This window comes from Nuphar pumila, chromosome 7, assembly GCF_984573655.1.
Source record: "Nuphar pumila chromosome 7, dmNupPumi1.hap1.1, whole genome shotgun sequence".
NCBI lineage: Eukaryota > Viridiplantae > Streptophyta > Magnoliopsida > Nymphaeales > Nymphaeaceae > Nuphar > Nuphar pumila.
In genome coordinates, this window is record NC_143255.1 from 125,198,830 (window position 1) to 125,205,230 (window position 6,401).

At 34.8% G+C, this 6,401-nt stretch overlaps 1 long non-coding RNA gene across 1 annotated transcript; it reads left to right on the plus strand.

The window, feature by feature from the left end:
- The first annotated feature begins 3,427 nt into the window (after positions 1 to 3,427).
- LOC149833361 (uncharacterized) lies at positions 3,428 to 4,584 on the plus strand. Its single transcript, XR_016433159.1, has 2 exons — positions 3,428 to 3,566; positions 4,389 to 4,584. It is a non-coding gene; the product is annotated as an uncharacterized LOC149833361 (long non-coding RNA).
- Positions 4,585 to 6,401: the final 1,817 nt, after the last annotated feature.

Here is a 6,401-nt window from a genome sequence, read left to right on the forward strand (position 1 = left end):
TTGAAGAGCCATGATTGTCATATCTTTATGCAACGATTGATACCCCTAGCATTCCATGATATGTTAGACAAACCTATATGGGGGGTATTGTCTGAGTTGAGCGGATTTTTCAGAACATTGTGCGCATCGGAGGTCATTGTATCAGATGTAAAGAATCTCGAGGACTCTGTCATCACCACTGTTTGTCTGTTAGAAAAGATATTTACGCCAGCATTTTTCGATGTTATGGAACATTTGATCATACATTTGCCATATGAACTAAGGGTTGGTGGCCCTGTGCAATATCGATGGATGTACCCATTTGAAAGGTATATGTTTTTTTATATTTGTCTCTTTAATGACAGATATTTAAAATTTGAAATGTATATTCTTGTCAGATGCATGTTCGACCTAAAAAAAAAGGTTCGTAATAAAGCAAGAGTAGAAGGCTCTATTTGTGAGGCGTACACTTTAGAAGAGATTTCAAATTTCTCATCTATGTACTTCGAACCTCATATTTCAACACGTTACACATGCCCGCCCCGTAACGATGATGGAGAACAAGTAACTGTAGCTGACAAGCTGTCGATATTTCAACGACTTGGGCATGCATTTGGTAGTTGCCGATCAAGGCTATTGACAGATCGAGAGCAAGATGCAGCACACATCTATATTCTTTTTAATTGTTCAGCGATCGACCCATACATCGAGTAAGTATATGTATATGCAACTCAATTATAAATCCTTTTATGTTCTATATGTGGATACATGGCTCGGTAATATAAGTATTTGTGGTTTGCAGACGATTTGATCTGGAGTTGCAAAGCAAAGTTTCACATCTCACTAATGCAGAAGTACAAAAAGAACGTGAAACTAAGTTTGTGGAGTGGTTGAAACAGTTGGTAAAGAAGCTAACATAAATTTTGTACTTATAAACAACACTAAGTTACTTAATTGATCGTGATCACAATAATTGTTTATGTCTGTGCGTAGGTTCGCCATGGTGATGTTAAAGATCAAGGAATATGTGATTTAGAAAATGGTCCGACCAAAGTTGTGCAATGCTACAACGGGTATATCGTAAATGGTTATCGATTCCATACAAAAGACTACGGTATAAACAAATCAACGATAAATAGTGGCGTGTGTGTCAAGGGTAGCAGCTACGGTGAAAATGAACATGATTACTACGGTGTTATAGAGGAAATAATGGAGTTGACTTACTTAGGCATGAATAACAGGGTTACGGTATTCAAGTGTCATTGGTTTGATCCAACTGCAACAAGACTCGACAAAGCTTCAGGCATTGTGGAGGTGAATCATAAATCCAGGTTTGGAACATATGAACCATTCATATTAGCCTCGCAAGCTCAACAAGTTTATTATACTTCATATCCGAGTATAAAAAAGTCAGATAGAAATGAATGGTGGGCAGTTTGCAAGGTGAAATCCAAACTATACCCCGAGTATGATCAGTTACAAGAAGATGAGTTAGCTGAAGACAGTGATTACTATCAATCAGATGATGTCTGTGACTTCGCTTATGGTCACGATGTTGCGCATGATATGCATGTCATATCTCCATTAGCTGATGAAACATTCATAGAGGAATGTGATCCAAATGATGTACCAAGTGGATGGGCAAACAATGAAGAAGAAGAAGAAGAAGAAGAAGAAGAAGAAGAAGAAAGTCAAACTAGTGACGAGGAAGAATTCTCAAGCTAGTGAAAAAAATCTTATACTACAAACCTCTATTTAAATGCATTGTAATACTTGATGTGAGTTGTATTGCAATACTTGGTGTGAATGATTAAAAATTTTATTTCAATGTATTGTAATACTTGATACGAATGATTCGAATGCATTGTAATTTATCTGAATGTATTATAATTTATGCAATTAACGAATGATTTGAATTAGTGCAATACTTGATGTCAATGATTTGAATTATTTGAATGCATTGCAATGCTTGATGTGAATGACTTGAATGCATTGTAATACTTGATGTGAATTATTTGAATGTATTGTATGACATATGTTATTTGTTAGAATATGGTTCGTGGAGGTTATAGTGGTCGCTCATCCAGTAGTAGCCAGGCTCAACCTTCATCTTCACGGGCTCCTGTGATAGGTATATCATATAACTAATTAGATGCTTGATTAGTTCAAATGCACATTCTGAGAACTTGGTGTGTATTTTTTTACAGATGATGTTGCGCCTGTATACGACCCACCTACACCAGTTGATCGCACAAGTCAACAGCCAACAGGGTCTTCACAGGCTGGCACAAGAAGACTCATTCGAATAGTGTATATCGATAATCGACCGTAAGTATTTTGTTTTCAATTATTGCATATCTTTTAAATATTTTATATTGATATTTACTGTGTAACAATTCATGTGCAGCACGAGGTTTGAGCCACAAGAAGTAGTACGGGAGATTAGGAATTCACTTCTTCAACATCTACCAGGACCAGTTGCTCAATGGAAAGAGTACCCAAAGGAGGTATTAGACAGATTGTGGTCCTCATTCATGGTATACAGTTGTTCCTCATAGTTAATGTGTTTCATATTTAATTTATTTAAGCAATGTCTACTAACTTTCTGAAAATATTTGTAGGCTTCGAATCGCTTTGCAACTACGGTGGAAGAAAATGATGCAAGGAAGGTGTGGCAGAAGGTGGCTGCCAATCGATTTGCAGACATGCTGCACACTATGAAGACTGCAGCAAAAAAAGCATCTGGCGTAGTAGATGATCCATTACTGTGGAAGGGCCATGGTCCTATTACTATCAGGAGAGATTACTGGGATGAAATGTGCGATATGTGGGCGGGAGATGCATTTAAAAATCGCTCTGCGAAGGCTTCACAAAATCGATCGAAGATGCCCGAAGCCCATCTACACACAGGTGGATCTAAGACATTTGGGAGCCACCTAAAGAAAATGGTAACTCATCAATATATAATATTAATTTTATAAGTATAGTTGCAAATTTGTGTACTAAATCTTTTGTCATTTAACTTCGCAGGAAGCAGAAAAAGGAGGCAGTGTACCATATAAGGATGTGTTTGTAGAAACACATAAACGGAAGACCACGGGAGTCTTCGTATCAGAGAAGGCGAGAACGACAACGGTATGTATTAATTCTATTAATAATCATTGCAATATATATGCAAGTCATCATAATGTTATCATTAATTATTAATGAATACTTTAAACATTATTTTGTAGGAGGCATATGAGCAACAAATGGTAGAGCGATATGGTGAAGACGCTACTCAGCATCCATCATTTGATCCTACAGCATGGGTGACTGCAGCAGGTGAACCCAAAAAAGGTCGCGTGTTCGGGTTTGGGAGTAATATGAACACTTCACCAGTTATTGGTTCTTCCAGTTACGGCTCACCAACTTCTTGCGCCGACATAAGCTCCAAGCAGCCGACTATTCTTTCCGGTGATGATGTACGCGAGATCATTAATGAATCACTGAATAACTACTTCCAATACACCGTCGCCCCCTTTCTCCGAAATGAGATCAAGGCCGTTGTTCAGGATAGGGGATCTTCGATTCCAGGTCCCTCTCAGGTATAATCACATATATAGTTTTTTTGACTATCTTAAAGCACATCTGAGCATGATAGAATCACATATAGAGTTTTTCTAGATGCCTTAGAACACATATGAACATGCTATAATCACATATTCAATTTTTTTACTGCCTTAGCACACATATGAGCATGATAGAATCACATATATATATATTTAACTTTTTGTCTGTCTTAGAGCACATATGAGCATGATAGAATCACATATAAAGTTTTTTTGATTGCATTAGAACACATAAGCATGCTATAATCACATATTCAGTTTTTTTACTGCCTAAGAACACATATGAGCATATTATAATCACATATTCTGTTTTTTGACTGCCTTAGCACACATATGAACATGCTATAATAACATATAAAGTTTTTTAACTGCCTTAGAACACATATGAACATGTTATATATCATTTATGATAGAATCACATATAAAATTTTTGGCTTTGCCTGCCTTAGAGCACATATGAGCATGCTATATTCATATATTCAATTTTTTTACTGCCTTAGCACACATACGAGCATGATCGAATCACATATATAGTTTTTTGCTTGCCTTAAAGCACATCTGAGCATGGTAGAATCACATATAAAGTTTTTTTATATGCCTTAGAACACATATGAACATGCTATAATCACATATTCAATTTTTTGACTGCCTTAGCACACATATGAGCATGATAGAATCACATATAGAGTTTTTTTATTGCCTTAGATCACACATGAGCACATGATAGAATCACATATAGTGTGTAATTTATTTCATTATATTTTGTTTATCAATACTGACTGTTCTTTTCTTGTGTAGGCTGCTAGCGATAATCAGGGTAGTGGAGCTGAAGGGACAGATAAAGACAATGAACAAGAAGACGCACAAAATCTTGGCGATGATTAGAGGACTGTGTTGAAGAAGTTCTATTTTTTTTATTTTTCCTAATTGTAATTGTTGAATTGTAAATAATTAAACTTCTTAGTTTTAAGGTGGAACGATTAATTATTATAGATACTTGTTATATGAATTTTTTTGTGTGGTTTGTTTTTTATTTACAGGAAATATAAATTGTACAGGAAATATAAATTGTACAGTTCTCCGTAATTAATTTTTAAATAAATTTTTTTTTATTTTTTTTCGTTTTTGCGACGGATTAGCGACAGATGATTCTGTCGCTATTCATATTAATCTAGCGACGGCTTAGCGACGGAATTAAATCCGTCGCCACGCCGTGGTCGCCGTTTAGTACCGGCGGATTGGCGACGGAATATAGCGCTCGTTATTCCGTCGCAATTAGCGACGGACTTGGCGACGGAATTATTCCGTCGCCAGTTAGCGTCGAAATATTCGCGACGTAAGCATACTGTCGTCGCGTTGTCGCTAATCCGTCGCTAACATGGTTAGCGACGGATTAGCGACGGAAGGTGGTCGTCGCTAATCTACTGCTCTGTTGTAGTGTACGTTGATCATTTCCAACATCCTATAAGAGAACCAAAAAGTTAGTATTTATAAAAAATATATAATGAAATAAATTATATACAATGCACTTAATCTAATGCAATAAAGTAAATGGCTGAATGACACATAGATTAGCAATAAACTGAAGGACATTAACAGAATTCAAATATGTGTTCTAAGACTAGAAAAAAAATTATAGTAATTCAATCATGCAGATATGTGTTCTAAGGTAATAAAAAAATTTTATATGTGATTCAATCATGTGTATCATATTCTAAGGCAGTCAAAAAAATTTATAGTGATTCAATCATGCATATATGTGTTATAAGGCATTAAAAAACTTTCATATATGCTAATACCAGGCTCATATGTGTTCTAAAGTTGTCATAGTAATGAAAGCATGCTTGTATGTATTCTAAGGTTGTCAAAAAACTTTTATAGTGATTCAATCATGCATATATGTGTTACAAGGCAGTCAAAAAACTTCCATAGTGATGAAATCATGCTTATATGTGTTCTAATGTTGTCAAAAAACTTTTATAGTGATTCAATCATACTCATATGTGTTCTAAAGCAGTAAAAAAAAATCATATTGATTCAATCATACATAAATGTGTTCTAAGGAAAAATTTATAGTAATTCAATCATGCATATGTGTGATCTAAGGCAGTAAAACAATTTCATAGTGATGAAAGCATGCTTGTATGTGTTCTAAGGTTGTCAAAAAACTTTCATAGTGATTCAATCATGCATATATGTGTTCTAAGATTGTCAAAAAACTTTCATATTGATTAAATCATGCATATTATGTTCTAAGGCAGTCAAGAAATTTTATAGTGATTCAATCATGCATATATGTGCTATAAGGCATTAAAAAACTTTCATATATGCTAATATCAAGCTCATATGTGTTCTAAGGCTGTCATAGTGATGAAAGCATGCTTATATGTGTTCTAAGGTTGTCAAAAAACTTTTATAGTGATTCAATCATGCATATATATGTTATAAGGCACTAAGAAAATTTTATAGTGATTCAATCATGCATATATGTGAACTTTCATAGTGATTCAATCATGTGTATATGTATTATAAGGGTGTCATATAAATTGTATAGTGAATCAATCATGCATATATGTGTTATAAGGTGTAAAAAAAAATTATAGTGAGACAATCATGCATATATGTATTCAATCATGCATATACTAGCTTGAAATCTAACGACATGAAACAAATGACATGAATCTTTATACACGACGAGCACCAAAGCTAATGTTGAATGCAAACGAAGTTCCCCTGTTCTGAAAAAATTGCTCAACTCATTACGGACAATGTTGAGAATGACTTTATTTAAAAAGTGCTGCATTTTGTCCT